At 36.7% G+C, this 24,988-nt stretch overlaps 1 long non-coding RNA gene across 2 annotated transcripts in view; it reads left to right on the top strand.

Moving 5' to 3' along the window:
• The window catches only part of LOC127540398 (uncharacterized), a 37,260-nt gene extending 16,238 nt beyond the window's left edge, over window positions 1-21,022 (top strand). The window contains exons 3-4 of one of the 2 annotated variants that reach the window (XR_007948128.1): window positions 17,445-17,491; window positions 18,728-21,022. This is a non-coding gene — a long non-coding RNA (uncharacterized LOC127540398). The remainder of the gene's footprint in view (window positions 1-17,444; window positions 17,492-18,727) is intronic. The other variant, XR_007948129.1, reaches the window with a different exon arrangement.
• Window positions 21,023-24,988: the final 3,966 nt, after the last annotated feature.

Genomic DNA, 24,988 nt, shown 5'->3' on the forward strand with positions numbered 1-24,988 from the left:
CATCTTGACTCTAGGCCCAATACCTTTATCTGCTGTTATCACCTAGCTGCCCCTGTGCTACCTAGCTTTCCCCACTCTAAGATTCAGTTACACTTCAGAATCCTGATCTTCAAGTATGAGTCCATGTGAGTCTAGAAAAGGTGCTACATTAGGATTAAAGAATCTAATTTGGTAGGGTCCTTTAGAGCTTCCTTGCTCCAAAGCCCTCACCTCACATCTTTGGCACAACGTAGATCATGTTTCCAATACTTACTATCTGTATGATCATGATTACTTCTCCTTAAAGTGGAGATAATGATACCTGCAATATTGATCTCAAAGAGTAGCTGTGAGATGATGTATATAAAGTACTTTGTAAACCTTTAAGTGCCAAATAAATGGCAGTTATTATTACCATCATCTCATTCTTTTCATATTTTTTTTTATCTTGAGGTTAAAACAGAAATTTTCCCGGAAAAACTTTCTATCCTACTTTATTCTTTTGTATCTAATGTTCTATAGACTACTTTACAGTTGGATAAAATAGCTGCTTTTTGCAGTTGAATAAAGTATTAGGATGTAAACTTATCCTTTGCAATTTCCCTTTAAGAATTTTCTATAGAACTCTAGTAGCAGACAGAATAGAAATATGTACACTACCTATTTATGTGCCCAGAGACAATTGGGCTTTCTCCCTGCCCTGCCACTTTTCTACTAGGTTATTTTTTTTAAAAAGCTTTTTATTCCATGTGGCCTAAAGATTATGCATATTTGGCAAGATGATGTCTATTAAAATGTTTTCCTTAAATTTTAACGGATCAATGTTATATCCAGATGGATGCAAGAAACAATTTATTCAGAGGGAATATCCAGGTCTAACACAATTGATTGGTTAAGTTCTCTAGCATATTTTAAGGTCTGGGGATTTAAAGTATAGGGATTCGTTGTGTGACTATAAAAAATAGCAAATTTCTGGTGAATGATTCTAGCTACCAGTTTGTGTCTTACTTGGTATTTGGCAGGTGCAATTTTTTTTTATACAAAGAGCAATATATTCTATTTAGTTTCCCTACCTCAAAAACCAAGTATGGGCTTCTTTATTTTTCTGTAATTTCTAATGGCAATAAACTGGTCTTTAATTGCGATCTTAACCTACTTCTATTTATATAAACAGATATATGATTCAATCTTTTGTTCACTTCTTTGTCAGTCTGTTTTTAGTTGATTTTGCCAAGGACGGTTTAATTTTCATTATCACCATTATGAGTAGTTATTATTTTTTTTTCACTCTGGAGGATCATCTTCTCCCTCCTTCTTCCCTCCCCTTCTCATGCTCTGATTGGTTCATCTTTTTCTTGGAGTTTCCATTTTGAGGAAAGTCCTGAGCCAGTCACATACATTCCTTTATTCCTGTCTGGACTCTGTTTCTCACCTCCCTCACCTACCTCCATACTTTTTTCTCCACCATGCCCTACACAAGTACATTACTCTCTGCACTCATCCCAGTCCAATGTCCTGCTTTTATGGATAAACTAAAGGAAAAATACCCTTTTCTTTAGTATTCTTCTTTGACAACCTCAAAGGATTTCTTTGCAGTCTCCTTTGAGAATGTATGTTCCTTGAAAGCAAGCTGTCTTTCTTTTTGCTTATATTTGCATTCCCAGAGCTCTGAATTAGCACAATTCCTAGCATATAATAAGCCCTTAATAACTGCTTGGTGACTGACATTGGACTTGACCTTCAAAGGTTATTGTGGCTACTTGTTTCTCTAGAGTAAAAGATAATGTCTTATGCTTGTCATTTAAAAATCTTCATTTCTATTTCTAGGTTACCTTTCCATATATATATTTTACACACATATATCTGTATATATACAGCCCATACATATACATACATATATATAATATATATGTATATATATATATATATATATATATATAGCACATATACCCCCCATATATATATCTATCTATCTGTATAATACAGATATATGTGTGTGTATATGTATGGGTATATGTGCTTTAGGCTGTTTAGTTTGTAGACAAACTGTCCTATTTATTCTTTTCCCTGAATTTTGCATTCTATCTCCACCATCTGTTTCTTTGAGCAATATCTGCAATACACATTCTCCTCACCTCTGCCTCTTAGAATTCTAAGTTCAGTTCATGGGCCATTTCCTATGAGAATCCTCACCTCCTCCTCTTATTAGTTCTTTTCCTCCCTCCCTTCCTCTGTCTCTCCTCCTTTCATCTTGCCCTTTCCCCTCTGCCCACCACCTTCTGCCTTCTGATCCACTGGAAGCTCTTTGAGACAAGGGATTATTTTGTTTTGTTTCATTTTGTCTTTGAGACCCCAGGTCCTACCGTAGAGCTTTGCTTATAATAGTTGCTTAATAAAATCTGTTGAATTGAATTGGAAGAAGAGACTGAAAAAAAAATCCCTTGAACATGTAAAGAAATCAGGGAGCTCAGTGCCATCCTAACTTATATACACACATACATATATGTATATAGTGTGTGCGTGTTTAAACAATCTTTTTCCTTCATTTTTCTCATCTTTAAAGTGTTGGAATGATTGTTTCACAAGGTGAGACCTAATTAAGGTTAGCAAAGTGTTTTACTATCCCCATATGGAAAGCATTATAGTATTTGAGCAGTAACTGCTTATAATAGAAACTGCCTGTTAAGATACTTTAAATCTTCAAGCCCACCTGCTGTCAGCATATGTCTGTATCCCAGACATTTTCTAGGATTTTGCTTGAGAGTCTTTTCTTCCATTTGCTCACAGCTGTTTGAATGATCATAGACTTATGAGGGGGTGGGAGCAAGGGTGGGACAATATATGTGCAGTAGACCAATTCTGTGGGAGATGAACTTAGGCTAAGGTCTCTGAGCTTTCTGAATGGTAATCCTAGTTCTGACACTGATCCCTCCTGTGACCTAGGATAAGTTAGTTTACCTCCTTCTCTTGGTTTCCTGATCCTTGAAATAGGAATCATAATCCTGTTCTTAGAAGAGTATCATATGAATTAAACATCTAATGGATCTGACCCTGAAGACAGACAAGAATAAAGCATCTTGTTCTTGGCAGGGCTGTTTAACTGTTTGGGTTCAAAAGGTTCATAGGTATTGCCTTTGGAAAAGATGACTTATGTTGGCCTTAGACCAGCCTGAACATATTAATGTGCATCTCCAAAGAAAATTAACTTAAATTCTGGAAGAAAGACAAGGTTTAACATAAATGCAGGTAGGTTTCACAGTGGAGCAGCCATAGTCTTAGAAGGCAGATCCTTCTTGGAAATGAGGATGTATTTGTGAGAAGATTATCAAGGATTATAGGGGCAGGGGGGCTAAGGACAGGAAATTATTTTGATTCTACTATTTGAACTGAGCTGTAGGAATTTAATAGATTTAAGTCTGTTGTTTGACTCATTAAGATAATGCTCTAACCAATGAATCTGATTTATTTTTTAAAGCTTTTTATTTTCAAAACATATGCATAGATAGTTTGTAACATTCACCCTTGCAAAACATTGCATTCCAATTTTTCCTCCCTCCTTCCCCCCTCCCCTAGATGGCAAACAATCCAATATTTGTTGATCATATACAATTCTTTACATATTTCCACAATTATCATGCTGCACAAGAAAAATCAGATCCAAAAGGAAAAAACAATTGACAAAGAACACAAAATACAAACTACAACAAAAAAGTGAAAATACTATGTTGTGACCCACCATCAGTCCCCACAGTCCTCTTTCTGGGTGCAGATGGCTCTCTCCATCACAAGACCATTGGAAATGGCATCAATCATCTCATTGTTGAAAAGAGCCACATCCATCAGAATGATTATCATATAATCTTGTTGTTGTATACTGTTTTCTCTTCCTTCTACTAACTTCACTTAGCATCAGTTCATGTAAGTTGGAACTGATTTCCATCCCTCATTCCATGGGGAAAAGATGCTTTTAATTACCCCATAATACTAGGTTAAGACCTATTGAACCCTCTAAGTCCTTGTTCAGAGCAATATCTTAGACAGTGGAACATAATCAGATGCCCCTGTGCCAGTGGTGTCATGTAATAAACCTCTGACATAGAGGATAGAGTTCAAACTTGGAATCAGAAAGAACCCACTCCATTTGATATGCCTTCTGAATCATTCACTAGCTGTTTTCCCTAGAAAGTCACTTATTCTCTCTTTTCCACAAATGTTAAATGGAGAAATCAAGAACTCTTGCTTCCTGGTGGTGTTGTGAGAATCAAATAAGATGATGTGTGTGGAGCACTTTAAAGACCTCAAAGCTCCTAGAGGTTGTGATAATAGTGAGGATGAGGATGGTACGGAGAGTGAATAACTAGAAAAGAATCATAGAATTGGAATTCCATCATTCACTTAAATGTCGTATGCCTCAACCATTCATTGATTCACTGAACAAACATTTGTCATGCACTTCCAATGTATAGAACACTTTGCTTAGTAATGGGGGAGATATAAAGTTTAGACATGACTTATCCTCTGCTTACCTGATTTTAATTGAAAGATAGAAATAGAGACAGAGAACCAAAGAGAGAAAGAGGGAGAAACATAGACAGAGACAGAGAGAAATTGGCAGAGAGAGGGAATGCAGCAAAAGGAAAGGGAGAGGGGAAAAAGAAAAGGAGGGAAGAAGAGAGAAAAAAGGAAGCAGAAATGGGGAGAGAGAGAGATACAGAGACAGAAAAAGATGGTGAATACATCTGATTTTTTTCTTTTTTGAGTAAGAATCCAATCTATTGTCTTCTTATTTATATTTCTTTCTTTCTTACACTTTTCGGTTCTGGGCCAGTTAGTTCAGTTGGGATGTGACAGCAGAGACTGTCATAACTACATTTGTATTCTTCCCCTCCATACGTACTTTGCTCTGTGCTTATTAACTAGATGTTGAGTGACTGAGTAATGAGTGATTACATGAATAAATGAATGGTTCTGATAACAAAGAGGTCACAAATTTGAATCTCATAGAGGTTACTTAGTGTTTCAGAGAAAAGTTTGATTCTTTCTGGTCTCCTTTCATTTTAGTCTCTCACATCAACATTAAGATCTGTGGAGAATTCTCAGATCCAATCATTTGCCCTACTGGTTACAAGGTCATCATGATCCTGAGTTTAAAGGTGTCCTTGCAGACTTGCTCACATGAATATTCTTCCTTCCTCTTATTCCAACCACAGACCAGGCTTCTGAGAAATATTGGTAATTATGAACAACTTTCCTATTATACTGACATCCTGGGTTTAACCCAAATGTATCTTCTTTGCCTGAGCCATTAAAGGCAATAGAGTCAGATGGGAATCTATTGGGCATGACCAACATGCCCCTATTACTTCCAAAGAACATACATTTGTGCAAGGATAAAACATTCACCAGATTAGCCTTTTAATTTTTGTTTTGATATTGCTGGATGTAGATTTATCTGGAAAAAAAACATAATTCAACTTTTTATTTAAAGAGATAGGCCTTCTAGATTAGCTGTTACAGCAAAATCTTGAATCCAGGGTCTCTCTTGGGTCTTTCCTACCTTCTCTCTATTCTAGTTTCTACAACTGTCTTAGCATTTATACTCTCCTATTTTTCTTCTACATTTTGTGGAAAAAAAAGATATTATTATCCTTGGGAAGCATTTTTACTTATGAGTCACCAAAGAAGAACATTAAGAAAGTAAAACTCTTAATTCCCTCCAAAATTTTTTTGCTTGTTATTTTAATCTAGCATAATAAATGAGCTGCCTTTGTTGAGAAAGCAGAAAAAGTTGGAAAGATATTCAGTCATGTTGGTCTGTTTGTAACAAAGGTTACAATTGTTAGTGGTTGATTTGGGAAGAAAGCAAAAGTTGGGGAAGAATGTGAAAAAAGGACTAAGACAAGACGTTCTGGAGCCAGCACAAAACCATTTTTGAGACCACTGTTGTTAATTTTTATAATTAGTACTCATACCTCAAAAATTGTGAAACTCTGGAAATAAGGGCTTGATTTGTTATTACACTGATTTTCCAGACTTACGGAAATAGAGAAAATGTAATTGGTGTAGATTAAAATTAAGAGTCATGCCTATATGCCTATAGGAAAACCACTTGTTAAACATTTACCAGTACAAAATGAATTAAGCAATACCAATTTCTACCCACTAAAGGAAAAAAAATGTCACATCTGCACCAGAAAGCATTATGACCAAAAGAAGTAATAATAGCTCACTTGTGTTTTTCACTGGGAAACATGGATGGAGTACTGAATTTAAACTTGAAAATTACATTTTTTTCTTTTTGCAAAATAATAAAATACTATGTTTGCTAATATTTTTCACCAATTAGATGTTTAAAAAAACAAATTTAAAAAGAAAGAAAGGAAAGGAAAGAAAGGGAAAGAGAAAAGGAGAGAAGAAGAGAGGGAGGGAGGGAAGGAAGGAAGGAAGGAAAGAAGGAAGGAAGGAAGGAAGGAAGGAAGGAAAGAAGAAAGGAAGAAAGGAAAGAAGGGAGTGAAAATAGCTTGTTTTAGTTTGAAGTTAGACAATATCATTTCTTTTTTTGGAGGCAGATAGCATGCTTCATCATGGGTCCTTTGGGAGTGTGTTGGATCATTGTCTTAAGAAGAATAGCTAAGACATTCACAGTTTTTCATCATACAATATTGCTGTTACTACACACAACATTTTCCTGGTGCTGCTCACTAATTTTGTGTCAATTCATCTAAGTCTTTCCAGTTTTTTAAATCATTTCTTATAGCACAATAATACTCTTTCACAATCACATGCCACAACTTTTTCAGTCATTCCCCAATTGATGGGCATTCTCTCAATTTCCAGTTCTTAGTCATCATAAATAGAGGTGCTATAAATTTTTTTTGTACACAGGTCCTTTTTCCTTTTTTATGATTTCTTTGGGATACAGACCCAGTAGAGACACTGCTGGATCAAAGAGTTTGCACAGTTTTGTAGCCCTTTGGACATAGTTTCAAATTTGACCATCACATTTTAAGAGAAAAATATATAAAGCTTATCCAAGACAAAGTGATCTGAAATGGTGCAAGATCTCAAAATCATGCTATAAAATAATCTATAGTTGTTATTTTCTACTTTTTCAATTTTGAACAAGTCATTTAAACTCAATTTCTCCAATTGTAAAATGAGGGGGTTGAAACAAATGGCTTCTGAGGCTCCTTACAGTTATGATACTATGATCCAAAATGATCATTTGAAAAAGCTTTCACCTGAAGAACAGAGAAACTAAGAAAAAGCTCATAGCTCTCCTTTGAATTTGTGATCGGAACAAAACTGGGAGGGAAAACTAACACCATGGATGACAATTAAGATTGAAACTGATCTTGACAGACTACAATGCAGTGACAAATATATATGGTAACTGTGCCTTTCATATAAGGACATTAAGGTTGCTGAAAGGAAGATAGAACTGTGTGAGGAAGAAAAATTTAAAAAAGAAATTTGGGAAGAAGCCTAGCCTCTCATATTAAAAAGCTGAGTAGAGACACAGACTGTTCTGAAGATCTGAGAAAAGACTGCTTTTCAAATAAAGATACGGAGAGGATCTGTTTGAAAAATGTCCATTGATTAAGTTAAGGATAGTTCATTTTGGTCTGATAACTCATTTGTAAATGATTTTTCAGAAATTTGAAGACTATGGCTATATTAAATAACTAGTTAGGGATTCTAAGATGATTATATAAAGACTGTATGATTCAGATCATCCTTGAGGAAAAAAAGTAGTTTGTTGTTGTTTTTTAGCTTCATCAGTCATTAAATACCACAAGATGCTGATTTGAAGCATTGGCGGGGGGCTGATAGGATTGGTCAGAAGGAAATAAGGTGGGAAAAATAAGATGAATAAAAAGGAGCCAGAAACACAAGACATAGAAGGCATCATGAGAAGCTGCTTATAGAAGTCAATATGAAATCTGACAAGTTCCATCCAACCCAGAAGAGGTTACAGATGTTTTGCTTGGAGCTGGGATGAGTGGAAGAGAAGCATTGCTCTGCTGATAGCTGATTGCCCAGAAAGGGGACCCTCTTGCAATCTAGTGTTATTGATAATGTTTAGGGAAAAATTCTGGGAGGTTTCTTTATAGCCTGTTAGTGCATGGTTCAAGAATGAGAAACGGATAGTGAATGGCTGTTTTACTCTAAGCAGGTCCCACTGGAGAAGTATCATTTTGCTGAGAGTTGATTAGAGAAAGCAAAAACCCCAGCTATTTGCAGGGACAGCTTCCTGAGGCAAGACTAAATGACCCTCTTACTATCAACAGATTAAAAGGAAGAAGCTCATCAGAGCCCTGGTGCACTGAAATAGCATAACATTGTTTCAACACCTTATCAAGGGTGGCTGTGTGCTAAAGCAGCTTGATGCTGCTTCAGCAGCCTCAGAATAGCAAAAAAGTAGCTTTGAACAACAGATGATACATGAGGTGGATTGTTCTTGAAAAATAGAAAGGGCTGCTATTCAGAGCCACAAATTAGCTTTGCTACATTGTTCATGTACTTTCCTTCTAGGTTTATATAGTGCTTACTATGTACCAGACACAGTGCTAAGTGCTTTAAAAATATTCTCTCATTTGATTTTCAGAACAACTCAGCTAAGTAAGTGCTATATGCCCATTTTACAGTTTAGGAAACTGATGAAAGAGTCAAATGACTTGCCCACATAGTTAGTAAGTGTCTGAAACTGCATTTAGACTTGGGTCTTCTTGACTGTATCTAGCATTGTTTGCTATAGCTACCTATTTGCATAAAAAGAAAATTCTATTCCATTGTGCAAAAAGAGGTGCTATCTGGCTTCCTGATTCTCTGAGAAAGAAGAAAATCATTCTTCCGTCAGGCTAAGTTTCCTGCTTTACCTCCTGTCTTCGGAGGGAAAAGGAGAAATGCCATTCCATTGTGGCAGGCATCCTAACTGACTTTTTGCTTACTGCAGAAACTATAACATTATTCCATTGTAGCATGGCTCTTACCTAGTCTCTTACCTCCCTGAAGAAGTAGAGAAAAGTCATTTCATCACCATTCAGTCTTCTGTTAATGAGCACAATTCAGTTTCCTAACAGTCCATAATGCTAGGTCCCCTGTCTGGTCTGCTGGGAAGGAGAATAACTTCCAGTTCTTCAAGTTGTCTTCAGTTGTCTTTTAATCTGGATTGCCAAAGGTCTTGAGAGGACTCTACTCTGAGATGAAACTCCTAAGCATGTTGTTAACTGAATATATTCCTCAGTGATCTCATATCATCTCCATTTTCTCACTTATCTTCTATTCTGTCTATTGACTGCTTCTTTTTACTGCTATAAACAGGCCTATGTCTCTCCAGTTCTCAAAAAACTTTTGCTTAATCTAGTTATCCACTCTAGTTTTCATCGCATACTTTCCCTCTATTTTTTGGCTAAACTGGAGAAAGCCATCAACAATAAGTGTATCCCTTCCTTCTCTCCTCACCACCCCCATGTTTCTTTTCCTTCTTACACTATTCTTAGGCCTTTACAGATTGGCTTTCAACTTCATTCTTTAACCAAAACTCTTCTTTGCAAAATGATCAATAATCTCTAAATTACCAAATCTAATGGCCTTTTTTTTCTTTCTGTTTTCATCATCTTGATCTCTCCGACAACCTTTGACATTGTTAATCATCCTATTTTCAATCATATTTTCTCTCTAGCTTTCTGTGACACTACTCTGCCCTAATTTTCCTCCCAACTACCTGCCTGCTTGTTCTTGCCTTCTTTGATGAATCTTCATTTAGGTCATTCCCACTAGTAGTGAGTGTTCTTTAGGACTCTATCATCAACCTTCTTCTCTTTTTATATACTAGCCATTAGTAAACTACAGCCTGAGAGCCAAATCTTGCCTATGGTGCTTATGTTACCCTGGCTGAAAACTAAAAATTAAATTAAATTAAATTACATATTGCTATGAAACTAAATTAAACTTTTACTATTAAATTAAAAAATAAAAATTTATAAATTTTTCTATCTTTAAAAAACAAAAATTATAAATACGAAAACATGTGGTGGGCCAGATTTTGGCCTTCCAGCTATAGTTTACAGACCCTTGCTTTATACTAGTTCACCTAGTGATCTCATCAGCTCCCATGGATTCAACTATTATCTCTAAGCTGATGATTCTCAGTTCTACTTATCCTAACCTCTCCTTTAATCTTCAATCTCACATTTCCAAATGCTTAATAAACAACTCTACTTGAATGTCCAATAGGCTTCCTACATTTAACATTGCTAAAACATGACAGTTCTATGGGATAGTTTTGTAGAGCATGTGTGTGTGTTTATATTTATAATGAATATATATATGTATATATACGTATATATATTTATAATTTGAGAGGTTAAGCAACTGGGTTAAATGATTTGTCTAGGGGTCACATAGCTAGTAAGTGTTAAGTGTCTAAGGCTGGATTTGAACTTAGGTCCACCTGACTTCAGGATCAGTGCTCTATTACTACATTGTCTAGTTCCCCCCTGTATTTCTAATTTTCTAATGTGAAAGACAGAAGGAGAGAGACACATAGACAGAGCTCGAGACATAGGGGAGAGAGACACAGAGACAGAAACAGAGAGAGAGAGAGAGAGACAGAGACAAAGACAGAGACAGAGAGAGACAGAGACAGAGACAGAGACAGACAGATACAGAGAGACAGAGACAGAGAGAAAGAAAAGAAACACAGACACAGAGAAAGAGAAACACACACAGAGAGGGAGTGTGTGTGTGTGTGTGTGTGTGTGTAGAAGGAAACATAATAGTTACTGACTGTCACTGGGAGGGAATGGAAAGCTGTGGGGATTTGGAACCAGAGATTTGGATTTACATTTTCTTACTAGCAATATAATTGTGAATATGTTAATTTCCCCTCAGTGTACCTCAATTTCTTTCCCTGTTTAAAGAGAGAGGTTTTCTATAGGTGCTTCTTGCAGTCCCTTCCAATTCTAAATCTATGATACTAAAGTTTGGGGGGTGGTTATTACAGAGAATCAATAATTTCATGAAGACTGTTTTTCTTTCCCATAAGTCTGAATGTATCATTGTAAAATAAAGCAAAACAAAACTCCCTTCAAAGAAAAACTCTGAATAATGGAATCACAGGGACTACATAACCAGAAGAGGTCCTGTGACCTAAGCCCATCCTGTAGACATAACACTAATCAAGTTGCCTTAAAAAGTTACCTAACATTTTCCTTAAAATATTGAGAAAAGGAGATTACACAACCTCCCTTGGCAACTCATGACACAATTTCATAAGTCTCAAATAGTGTTCTTAATCAGGAAATAAAGAAGTGTTAAAAAAAAAAAAACCCAAGTCCTTCCTTTTAGGGCAGTGGATTGTGAGAAGCAAACTTCTAATCATAGGCAAAATTTAAGGTATCTTAGAAACACCCCAGAAGACCATTTTAGGTCTATAATCTCATTGTGTCCCTAATGATTAGGGTTCTAATTTCTAGAGTTCAAAATAAAATTAGGATAAAGTATAAGAATATAAAGAGTTTTTTTTTGATGTTTTCCTTATTCAGTTTCATTTCTGACTACAGGTTTTTTTGTTTGTTTTGTTTTGTTTTTTTATTAAAGCTTTTTTATTTTCAAAACAGATGAATGAATAATTTTTCAACATTGACCTTCCCACTACCCTCTCTTCTAGATGGCAAGTAATCCAAAATATGTTAAACATTTTAAAATACATATTAAATCCAATATATGTATACATATTTATATAGTAATCTTGCTGCCCAAGAAAAATCAGATCAAAAAAGGAAAACAAATGAGAAAGAAAACAAAATGCAAGCAAACAACAACAGAAAGAGTGAAAATGCTGTGTGTTGGTCCATGTTCAGTTCCCACAATTCTCTCTCTGGGTGTAGATGGCTCTTAAAGAGAGAATTTTTAAGGGAAAAACTCTCAATTTACTAATAATTACTTGAAAAAATATTCAACTTTCCTAATAATCAGAGACTTGCAAATTGAAATAACTTTAAGGCATCACTCCATGCCACTTAAATAGATACCAAAATAATTAAAAACAGGGAAACTTCAATGTGGAAAAATGTATACTCATTTATTGCTAATTGAATTACAAGCTACTAGAATCCCTTTCAAAACAACTTGGCAATTAAAAGTTACAAAAACTATTCTTACTTTTTGACTCAATAATCCCCTTTCAGGATGCCCTGGTAGCATAAATAACTCTGTATATATTAAAATGTCGTAGAAATATTTGTAGTTACAAGAGAATCAAATGGGGGAGGGGGAAGGGGAATAGAATGATTAAATAAAATGTGGTACATAATACAATTAAGGTCATCAAATATGAAGAAAACAGAGAAATATAGAGAGATCTTTAAAGATGAAATAATAAAAAAGGAGAAAAAAGGTCAGAACTAGAAAAAAAAAAGTAAGAACCAAGATCTTCAATCAATTTACAAACATTTATTACATACTTACTGTATACTGAGGGAATTGAAGGAATTAGGACAGAAGTGGTTAATTATGAGACTATACTGACTCCATCTTGTGATTTAATTCTGGAGCTAGGTCAGTTTCCTTTCTATTCAATTATGAATCTAGTCCAATTTCTGTCATGAAAAAACATCACTCAACTGTGGGAACTGGGAGAAAATCTTTTTTATTGTTTGAACCTAGCCCTGGGTGTCTAGAAAGCTGGACCATTTTTATTGCTGCTTAGAGACCCTTAACTAAAGAACTGGCTTATGATGAGCAGAAACCCAGTCAGATCCAAAGATTGCTACAAGGAGTTATCTCACAATTGTACATCTCAAACAACCCATACAACTTTTCTGAAAACCAGTGTCCTAGTGATCAATCCGTAATTGTTTCCATGTTCCTCTGATTATTCATAGACACTTGGTGCCCAGACACCTCTTTTTCTAAATTCAGGGAACTGCACCTGTTCACTCTCTCTCTTCCAACTTGGAAAGTCCTTAATCTTTCATCTAATTAGAAGTCAGATTATCTAATATTGTATTGTTTTCTTTTAATTGATTGGTCTTATTTGATTAATTATTTTTAATGTATGAAAGTCTGTCTCCTTTTTATTTGAGGTCCTTATTTATTTAAGGCTCAGAAGGGGCTTAGTCGTGATTTGTTGACTAATTGGCATGCATTGCTTAATAAATCCGTATGGTCAGAAGATTGAATCTTTTATTTCCTCAGTCATTGCATCTTTCACTTGCCAGGCACTGTGTAGAACCACAGGAAAAAAATGACAGAGAAAAATAATTTCCACCTTCAAGAACCCTATATTCTACTAAAAGCTGAGTGTAATACAGAATGCAGGTTATTGTTCATTCTTTATTTTCAAAGAGGATGAATGACATTATGGCATAATGTCTTAACTCACAATGAATTAGATTTAAGTAAGGCAGAGTTGCATAACTATTTAATATGCATTAAATAGCATATGTTTCAACCATATTTATGGTCATCACAACAAATTCTTCTCATTTCCCCATTCTGCTGGGAGAAGTTTTCACATGTTTGGGGTAGACATCCTCCCAACTTACCAATGGATCTGAGGTCTATCCATTACTCTCAACTCTCAAGAGTGAAAGAGAGCACCAATAATTAAAGAGAGTAAAGAAGTCAAAAAGTGGTAGAAATGAATAACAAAAAATTCTTTTTTTTTTTTTTTTGCTGAGGAAATTGGGGTTAAGTGACTTGCCTAGGATCACACAGCTAGGAAGTGTTAAGTGTCTGAGGTCTGATTTGGACTCAGGTCTTCCTGACTTCAGGGCTGGTGCTCTATCCACTGCACCACTTAGCTGCATCACCAAAAATTCTTTTTTTTTTTAAGTGAAAATACTATGCTTTAATCCACATTTATCCTCCACAGTTCTCTCTCTGGATACAAATTGCATTTTCCATTACAAGTCTAGTGGAAATGCCCTGAATCACTACATTGTTGAGAAGAACCAAGACCATCACAGTTGATCATCACATAATTTTGTTCTAATGGTATACAATGTTTTCTTACCACCAAAAATTCTTGATGGAAACTTCCAAGAAGTGATCTAAAAAATTAAAATATTGCAAACATCCCTGATCTAATTTCAGCAAATATGATCAAGGAAGCAGCTGTTGCTATTGATGTGAGGATAAATTGGGTTTGCAATCCCATCTTTGCCAATTCCAAATTATGGCACACGTGAATAATAAAGAAGTGAAGAAGTTACACAACCACATCACTCTGGTCCCTGAGGGTGAATGTTCTATCCACCATGCTGATGAAGAACACCATCATTGCCACAAAAAACTAGAAGCCAACGTGGTAAAGACCAGAGTTAGTAGAAGTCATTTCTTAATGCATGTCTCTATATTTAAAAACAAAAATATTATAAGTAAAAGAAAAAATTTTTAAAGAAGCAAAGCAGAAAAAAGGGGGAAACACTTAAGTGATTTGTCCAGAATCTTATATAATGAAACTATTTTATTTTAATGTAAAATAGTTGTAAAATAAGTTTAATTGGTTGTACAGTTGTAATACTATGTTTATAACACAAACTATTTAAAAACAAAAGGTCACAATTAAACTAAAGGTTTTGTCATTTACTCAGTTCTTTTGAAAAATAACCAAAAAGGCATAATTCTGAAATCTACATCTATTCATTGAGTATGATCAGAGACTAAAGCACAATAGGGACGGAGCATAGATTACAGAATATGCAAGAGAGCCATGGATACCATCTTCTTTTGACTTTTAGGACACTTGCAAGTGAAGATCCAACTACATAAGGTTTTTTGGCTTTTAAGCAATTAGAAGAGCTACCCCAGGCTTCTTTAATTAATGTGCTGACAGGATAACACACTATTCTCCTGCAATCTTGGGTGACAAATAAGTTATATAGAATTTCAATACAGCAATTATCACCTTCAATTTGTACTTCAGATTGGTTGCACAACTATTTAGAATAGAGGAAAATGTGTCTGGATGATAATACAAGACCACAGATGGACACCACCCTCTCCCCCAAAAAAACTCTATTAGATTTGGCACCTTGCATTTTCAAATGGTAAAAGACTACCTTTAAAATCCAATAATATCATAAAGTATCATTTCATAAATGTAGTTGGATGGCCTAAAATAGAGTGTTGCCCTGCGGTTCACAGAATATTGCTGCATATGGAAAGGAAGGAAATGCTTTACTAAAACTAGAAGGTATGTTAATAAATGCAAAGGCAACCTAGGAGACCCATTCTAGTCTGGTATTTAAGGGATTAATTTGTTTGGATCAGTGAAAGGTGACAGACAGGTCGACAGGAGAGCAGAGTCCAGCCCGAAGATCTTCTACAGTTTTAAATTGAACATTAATTCATTCACAGCTGTCCAGGTTTATAGAACCTAAAGAATCGGTTTTCAAAGCTTGGATTGAACAAGTGCTGTTCAATGATAGTGTATACCAATTTGCATTATAATGAGGATAAATAATAATAGAGGCAGGATGCCTGGGACTCTGGCTAGAGGGGAATAGTGGGAAAGGAGCAACGTTTGATAGTCATGGAGATTGGAAGAAGGTCAAATGTATTTGACAAATGTGAAGTCCTGTGTTTCTGAGAGTGGAGTATTAGGCTTTACTGAATACTGGATCCCTGTGGGGTTCCTGTTTCCCATAGAGACTAGCCAGAGCTGTGTGGGCCAATTAAGTGGTTAGATAAATTCATGTCTCCTCTAGGTGACTCCCAATCCTGGAAAGCCACGGTGGGGAAGGGAAGGGAGGTATGATTCATTGATTCATGTATTCTTTCATTCAACAAACACATATTCAGTTGTCTATTTTGTATAAGACACTCGGTTAGTCATTAAGAATACCAAGAAAAAAATGACATTGATTCCCCTCAGTTGCTGATGGTTTCCAAGAAGGCCTGGAAAGGGTTATTTTCGTTTAATAAACTCTTAAAATTCCCACAAAGGTCTTAAATCTTCTCAGCATCCCTGGACACACTGCAGACCTTTCACCTCACAAAAAATACAACTCTGCACAGGGACTGGAAGTGAGAGCAATTCATGGGGCCCACATTGTCTCCAAGAGCTTTTCTCCAGGATACTTTCACCAAGATACACTGATTTTCTTCAAAGTTTAGAGACCCAGGATAGCAGTCCCTGACAAATACTTCCATAGTTTCTCAGTGTTAAGATGGGATAAAGGAATTTTGAGACACAGGACTGGGCCTGGGCCTGTGGCTTCATCAATATGAGAACCTTCCCCCATATTCCCCTCTAAAGATCTTAGTTTAAAAAGGCCAAGGCCTTTCACTGCCTATGGGTCTACCTCCAGTTGTCCTGTTCTATATCTGGCCACTGGATTCAGATAGCTCCAGAGGAATGAGCTGGTGAATTTGCACAGCTCTTCCTCCCTTAAATCCAATTCACCTGCGTGTCATGGTTATCACCTTCCTGATGTCATGTTCTTCTTTTTGAGAACAAAGAGTAAATAATAACATAGGAACTCCCAGGTGAGGAATTTCCCTCCATCAATGCAGGTCAGCACCCTTACAACTTAATGTCTTAGAGAGAAAACTATTTAGAGTACTGAGATGTTCATTGACTGGCTAGGGGATACAAGTCATTACATGTCAGAGGCAGATCTTAACTCTGAAATAAGTTATTTATCAACTATAACACAATACTTCTCTTGAGGCACATAAGTAGTATTTTTAGAAGGGTTGGAATCATAGACCAGTATGGGTCTTGGGGGAAAAGGAGATATTTCTTGAGGAACACACCAAAGACCAAAGAGTCAGTGAGCAATAGTAACGAATTGTGTGAAAAACTTCCTCTTTATAGAAACTGCTTGTTAAGAATCTTATAGATAGATAGTGTTCTCTAATTGGACAAAAGAACCACCTTAAAATATATATTTAATTATTGTCTTTACATTATAGTTACTTAACCAAAAACACAATTCCAAACAGAATGGTATTTGGTGATAAACACGATTAAGGAAAAACACTGGATACAGAAATGTTGACTGACAATGTACACTATGTGATGTCCTAAGAAAACTCCCACACCATTTTGTAAAGGAGGAAGTGAAAAACCCACTCTTCCAAATATGTTGGATTGGAAAGTTCACAGTACAGGGAGTTAAGTCAAATGAGACACTCTGAGACAAAGGAAACAAGAAATGAAGCCACTTTCTAGGTAAAATAAAAGGGGAAAAGAAGTTTGGATATCTCCCTCAAGAAACATTTCTTACACAGATAGTAGATATTTAACTACTTTTAGTTAAAAGTAAAAGAGGAGGCATCATATATAAACTGGGAGCCTAGTTGTGAGTGATAACAGCTAATAATAATTAACATTTCTATAGCACTTACTTTGAACCAAGCACTGTGCTAAGTCCTTGATAACTATTATCTTATTGGATCCTCACAACAATCCTGAGAAGTAATCGCTATTATCATTTCCATTTTTACAGATGAGGAAATTGAGGCAAATGGAGCTTAAGAGGAGTTTAAGTGATTTGTAAGTATGTAAAATCAAATCTGAACTCAAATCCTCTTGATTCCAGACCTGGAGCTCTATCTACTTTGCCATCTAGTTGTTCCTATACTGGTAGAGGAAAACTGAGCAAGGACCAGGAATTATTTCATCTGAGGCATAAAAGTTGGGTTGGGGTACTGTGAGAATTCATAAGACAATCTAATTTCAGATGCTATTTTATTAGGAAAGGAGCTAGTTTGTGAGAGAATGAACTTCATCAACATAGCATATGGGGAGAAAAGGATATGAAAGAGAACCACAGTGATGGAAGCTGGGACCAGTTTGGGAGTGCCAGAAAGGGATGATGCATTGAAATGGTGATGTGGAGAATAGGAAGGAAGTGTGCCTCTGGAGAGGAATCTTACCCCCTCCAAAGTCCCATTCACTGTAACTGGAGGCAGTTATATGGCTTAATAGCTAAAGCACTGAGGTTGGAGTGAGGAAAAGAGTTTGAATTCTACCTCAAACACCTACTGGTCATGGAACCTCTGACAATTCCTTTCATGTGTCTGGGTCATGTAAAATGGGGATAAGAAACTGCCGCTTTTAGTGGGTTATTGTGAGGAATCAAGTGAAACGACATATGTAAATCACTTTGCAAATCCTGTAGTGAAATTAAATGATAGGTATTATCATTTACTAGTGATGACTGGAGAAAAGAACTGGAGATTATCTACATGTGCTCAATGCTATACAGTTCTCTTCAACAATGAACAAAATTGAAATTGGGAATTAGGATAAATATTAACACAATTCCTTAGTGCCAGGCCACCCACTAAATGGCACATGAAACTGTACTAATCCTCCATCATAGGCAGCTAGGTAGTACACTGGGCTTAGAAGCTAGAAGACTCATCTTCATGAATTCAAATCCAGTCTCAGATATTTACTGGATGTGTGACTCAAGGCAAGTCATCTCAGTTCCCCTCATCTGTAAAAAATAATTGGAGAAGAAAATGGCAAACCACTATGTTATTTTTGCCAAAAAAAATCTAAATGAATTAGACATGATTGAAATTACGCAGCCACAAAATCCTCCATCACAGACTCCTCAAGTTGCTCTTGTTTTAGGTCATGGTAACAGGACTGAGGAACATGGGGAGCTAATATTGTCCGAGAAGTATCCCTTTGGCTTATCTCCATCATGGATGCTGAAATGGTGACTTCCAGTGCCTTTTGCCTTGTATCCAGTCATTCTCTCATCCTTCCTCCCCACAGCTTGCACGCCCCTTCCCCCTTTCCTCCTAGATTTGAAAAGTTTCTTCTTTGAGAGTGACAACTGTGATCTCATCTTCATAGAGGGCCCAACAGCACTGCTTCGAGCATCTGCCCATTGAACAGGCGGCACTCAGTCAGAGGGAGAGCCAAAGATCATTAAAGGTGACAGAGCATTGAATTTCCAGGAAGACTGCTTCCCATCAGCATCAAATATCACCTCTTCCTTTCATGCTTCTCCTGGTATCTGTATTATACATCATTTATTTAAAACAGCTTTGAAAGAAGGTCACCGAGGGTTTTGGATTGTAGGTTCACACTAAAAGTGAACCGCTACTTTTCATTCCTATTATTGTCCATTTACTGGGGGAAAAGAGTGTGGTGGGTGACCGGAGGCAATGGCCTTATTGGAGAGTACCAAAAAGGGCCATGCGCCTCTGCACAAATAAAGATGAAGACCATACTATTAAGGCTCTAAAATGGCTCTCATTCTTGAGAGACAAATGGTAATTTTGTGCCTGTGTTACATCTGCAGCCCATCTCTTAAACTCTCATACTAATGCCCTCTCTAACGCAGGCAGGGACGGATTGCCGCAGCGGGCCAGCCTTAGTGTCTGCAGCCCCGGTTTTTGGTAATGAATTGGAGTGATCAGACAATCCGATCAAGCTTGTTTTAGCGTAAGTGGCAGCTTTATGGGGAAGAACAAGAGGAGGTAGTGAGGGATACAGGGATGCATCATAAACCTGCAGGATTTTTACAAGGCAAGATAGATGTTAAGATAATGAGAATAGACTCACTTGTCAGAAGCTTTGTTGAAAAAAAATAAAAAAAAGCTAAAGAGTTTTTTATTATTGTTGGTGATGGTTTCAAGAGAGAATGTGTGGTTAATATGTACAGAAAACAACAGCCCTCCTGAGCAGTTGATAAGCCTCGAGATGGGTATAAATCAATAACCACAATAAGCATCTGCCTACGGTCACAAGGAAAGCCTGTGGATAAAATGAGAAGGAGCAACTTGAAGCACTAAGATATTTTCATGCATTAACTTTTGCATGCCCATCTGGAGTTTTCTCTCATTATCCTGGATCTAAATGAAGGATCACACAGAGGATGAGAGAAGCCATCCATTTGGGATTTTACACTGGATTTTCATAAAACATCCTTGTGGGGGTGAGACTTGGGAAATAGGGCAAAAGGTAAAAAGTTGCATCATTAAAATCCGCTTGAAAGAAAGAGGCAGAGAGCAGAAATAAATGACTGATGCTTAGAATAGAAAGAGGTTAATGGTGGGGTGGCCCCTGAGTCCAATTTTAGAGCTGATAATGTTCAATGAATTTATTAACCTGGGAGAAGGAGTGGTTAGTGAGTCGGAAAGTTTGCTAATGTTAAGGAAGTGTTTAAGGGAATTGAAGATGGAGAAAATTGGGAGGACTTCAGAAGATTCTCAACCTGGCTTATGTTAATTCAACTTGGGTAAAAAAAAAAAAAAAAAAAAAAAAAAAAAGAATGGGAATAACGAGGGAATAGCACAGGACTAGACCTTTGGACTCTGAACAAAGTTTCTTCCCCTTATTTTAGGAACGCATGGAATACCAAATCATGTTTACTGAATTCTGGGATATCCTAAGAGGGAGTAGTCCAAGCTGCTTGTGTCCATCAATGAGTTATAAATGCAGTTTCCTATCTAGAGGAAAAGATCAGAAGTGTGGAGTTGTGACCATCTAAAACTTACAAGTCTTTCTAAAATATATTAGATTAATTTGTGGCAGTCAATCTCACTTCAGGTATTCTGATATTGGTATCCTTCTCTTTTCCTGCCCTTCTCTGGAAATGTTTATAAACCATACTTGTATGTTCTGTTTGTCCCAGTGGACCTTCCTACTCATAACTAGTAACTCCTTGCCTGGGACATAAGAGGTGAAAACCTAATCAGATTTCCCTGAAGGAGAACCTTCTTTCTTCCTATAATACTCAGGACTTCCAGTATGCCCAGTGAGATTGATACCTTCATATAAAGGTAGTTATTAACCTGGTATCCCATCCCAGACTTATTGGAAAAAGTATCAAGGAGTTTATTTAGGAGCTTGTCAGAATTGGGCGTGTCAAGACCATTACTGACACTCTTCCTCTTATGTTTAAAGATGATTCTACCTCAGGTCTCAGAAAAAATCCTGATTGTAACTTTATTTTGTTGCCTTCCCTCAGGGGCCTACACTCAAGTGTTTCATTTGCGGCCTTGAGCCTCTATTTGTATGAGCTAAAGAAATCCATATTAAATGACCTATTCCTTTATGCAACATAGATCCATCTGGTTCTTTTATGAAAACTCCTCTGAGTCCCTGACAGCTATTAAAGCCAGGGACAGAAACACTCAGCAAAATCTGCTCACAAAATATCAATGAGCAAAAGGGACTGAAATAACAGCTCCAAATGACATCAAGGAAAACACAAGCATCCCTTCAACAAAAAGTTACTGGCAATAACTTCCCTGACATTATCCCATTTGCATCACGCAACAACTTTTTCAAGAAGGTACAACAGGGATCACTATTCTCATTTTACGATAAGGAAACTGAGGCCCAGAGAATTGAGTTATTTGATCGTGGTCACACAGTGTGTCAGAAACAAGATTTAAAACTAAGAATCTCCTGCCTTCAAATTAATTGTTTTTGTCACTATATTAGCTTTGCTGTGCTTTGTACTTAGATTTTTTTTAAAGTTTTACCAGAAACAACTTTCTTTTTATTATGGAAATTAGTAGAAGAATAATTTATCAATATAGCTACTATAAAAAGTAATTTTGCATGATAATTAACAAATATTCTTTTTTTTTTTTTTTTTTTTTGCTGAGGCAATTAGGGTTAAGTGACTTGCCCAGGGTCACACAGCTAGGAGGGGTTAAGTCTCTGAGGTCAGATTTGAACTCAGGTTCTCCTGACTTCAGCACTGGTGCTCTATCCATTGTGCAAACATTCTTTTTTTTTAATTACAGCTTTTTATTTTTCAAAAACATATGCATGAGTAATTCTTCGACATTAATCCTTGCAAAATCTTGTATTCCAATTTCTCCCCCTTATTCCCCCCTCCCCTAGATGGCAAGTAATCCAATATATGTTAAACATGGTAGAAGTAGGTGTTAAATCCAATATATGCATACATATTTATACAATTAATTTGCTGCACAAGAAAAATCAATTCAAAGAGGAAAAAGATAAGAAAGAAACTAAAATGAAAGCAAACAACAAAAAGAGTGAAAATGCTATGTTATGAACCACACTCAGTTCCCATAATCCTCTGTCTGGGTGTAGATGGCTCTCTTCATCACAAGATCATTGGACCTGGTGTGAATTATCTCATTATTGAAGAGAGCCACGTCCATCAGAATTGATCATCTTACAATCTTATTGCAGTGTACAATGATTTCTTGGTTCTGTTCATTTTACTTAACATCAATTCATGCAAGTCTCTCCAGGCTCCTCTGAAATTATCCTGCTGATCATTTTTTTTAACAGAACAATAATATTCCTTTAAATACTTTTTTTAATGGAGTGACATTGTAGTAGATCTAGGTACTCAAGAACAAAAGAAATGTAGTCTCTGCTCTTAGTATGCTTATATTATACGGGAAAATATGCAAAATAAATCATTTTAGAGGAGAAACACATGAATCTGAGGAATCAGGAATCAGGAGAAGATCATAATTGAGTTGAACTTTGAAGAAAAATAGTGATTCTAAAAGGAAGAGAATAGGAAACATCTTCCAAGCAGAGGAGACAGTCTATCCAAAGGCTTGGAGATGGGATACTTATATTACAGGGGGAAATATGCAAAATAAATCATTTTAGAGGAGAAACACATGAATCTGAGGAATCAGGAATCAGGAGAAGATCATAATTGAGTTGGATTTTGAAGAAAAATAGTGATTCTAAAAGGAAGGGGAGAATAGGAAACATCTTCCAAGCAGAGGAGACAGTCTATCCAAAGGCTTGGAGATGGGATACTTATATTACAGGGGGAAATATGCAAAATAAATCATTTTAGAGGAGAAACACATGAATCTGAGGAATCAGGAATCAGGAGAAAATCATAATTGAGTTGAACTTTGAAGAAAAATAGTGATTCTAAAAGGAAGAGGAGAATAGGAAACATCTTCCAAGCAGAGGAGACAGTCTATCCGAAGGCTTGGAGATGGAATGGTTATATTACAGTGGGGAAAAACATGCAAAATAAATCATTTTAGAGGAGAAACACATGAATCTGAGGAATCAGGAATCAGGAGAAAATCATAATTGAGTTGAACTTTGAAGAAAAATAGTGATTCTAAAAGGAAGGGGAGAATAGGAAACATCTTCCAAGCAGAGGAGACAGTCTATCCAAAGGCTTGGAGATGGAATGGTTATATTACAGTGGGGAAAAACATGCAAAATAAATCATTTTAGAGGAGAAACACATGAATCTGAGGAATCAGGAATCAGGAGACAGTCTATCCAAAGGCTTGGAGATGGGATGATTTGTGTGAGGCAAAGGGAATAACATATAGGATGGCTGGTAAGGCTGGCTGGAGGACAGGTGACAAATAGAGACTTTAGATGTGGTCTCAGAGATCCTGAGTGAGGGAATGACATAGACTTAGACCTTGAGAATTTCACTTTGGTTTCGTGGCGGGGAGCAGTGAGACAATCCTGGAAAGGTAGGGACTCCGCTTGCCTCCTAGGAAAAGGCGAGTAATCCAGGAGCAAGATTCCCCTCCTGCTTCTTTCCCCCAGCACCCCCAGCTGCTCCAAATGGAGCAGCAAAGTGAAATTAACAAATTCCCTGGAAAGTGTGCAACGTTCGGCTTCAGGAAGCTTGTTAATTTCCCTTCTCTTGGGGCTCGGAGGAGGCTTTGGAGGAGAGGGAGAGGTAGGAAATTAACAAGGCCTCTGACGCATGGCTTCCGCTGCAGCTTTCTAGGGAATTGCTCTCCACTTTGCTGCTCCATCTCAAATCAGAACTTTGAGGAGAGCTGCAAATTAAATTGAGAAAGAGAAGGGGAAGGCAAATCGGATGGGGAAGGAAGGGATTAGCAAGAATTTTTAAAAATGATCTCACACTTAACGTTTTGCCTGAAAACGCTCGAGGCCGTTAACAAATATATAGCATGGATTTCTCTGCTGAACAAGGTGTGAAATTCTCTAGCAAAATCACTTGTTCATTCCTAGGTAAGGTGTAAAATTACCCTTTTCTTGAATCTTAAAAAAGTTTTCTTTTTTTTTTTTTTCTTTTTAAGTGAAAAACAAGTAGGGGAGGATTCTGAGATGATGGCTGAGTAGGTTGGTAAATTTCAAGCTCTCCAGGTTTCCCCCCCCACAAACAGAACAAATTTGTGCCTAAAGGCAAACATAGACTGGTGAAACACAAAGAAGGCTTGGGGCAGAATAGGGGTCCTCCTGGTACTACCCAGGTAGACCAAAGAAAGACCCCAGGCTGAGGATTAATCAGTGTGATGTACAAATTTCTCCTGGCTAGCTCTACACAAACATCAAGTGGGAACCCCTGGGTGAGCTAGGTTTGGCTGGAGCCTCAGCAGGAAACGCAGGAATTTTCACCTTCCAATGTGAGGAGTTGGAGGTCTGAGTCCGGGGGGGATTGAAGAAACCTTGGCTGATCAGGAATGCCAGGCGCAGCTATCTGCTGAGACATAGACCTGTGTGGTGGGGAGGAAGCCAGAACACCGGGAGAGCAGAGGCAGTGGGGCAGAAATGCTGCTGGAGCTCTTGGAACGAGATTCTAGAACAAAGGGGAGAGCCAAAGTGAAGCTAGAGGCACCATCCCTCTACCATTAGAGGTACTTACATTTATAGTTCTCATAAAAAAAAAAAAAAAATGAACCGGCAGAAAAGAATCCAAGCACAGAAACTTTCTATGGGAACAGGGAAAACTGGAGTTCAGTTTCAGTCACAGGAAGACACTAAGGTAAAAAAAAGAAAAAAACTTTTTCAATTCCAAAAAATAATATTAAATAGCTCCCTGCCCAGAGATAATTTATAGAAGAACTCAAAAAAGAATTTAAAGATCAAATAAAAGAAATTGAGGAAAAGTTAAAATAAAAACTATCCAAGAAAATAATGGGAAAAAGTTAACCACAGAGTCTTAAAGATAAAAATAACTTTGAAAATTAGAACTGGATAAGAGGAAGCTAGTAAAGCTATAAGAGCCCAAGAAATAAATATAAAACAGAATATAAAGAATGAAAAAAAATAGAACATAATATAAAACATCTT

Source organism: Antechinus flavipes, chromosome 6 (assembly GCF_016432865.1).
Source record: "Antechinus flavipes isolate AdamAnt ecotype Samford, QLD, Australia chromosome 6, AdamAnt_v2, whole genome shotgun sequence".
Taxonomy (NCBI): domain Eukaryota; kingdom Metazoa; phylum Chordata; class Mammalia; order Dasyuromorphia; family Dasyuridae; genus Antechinus; species Antechinus flavipes.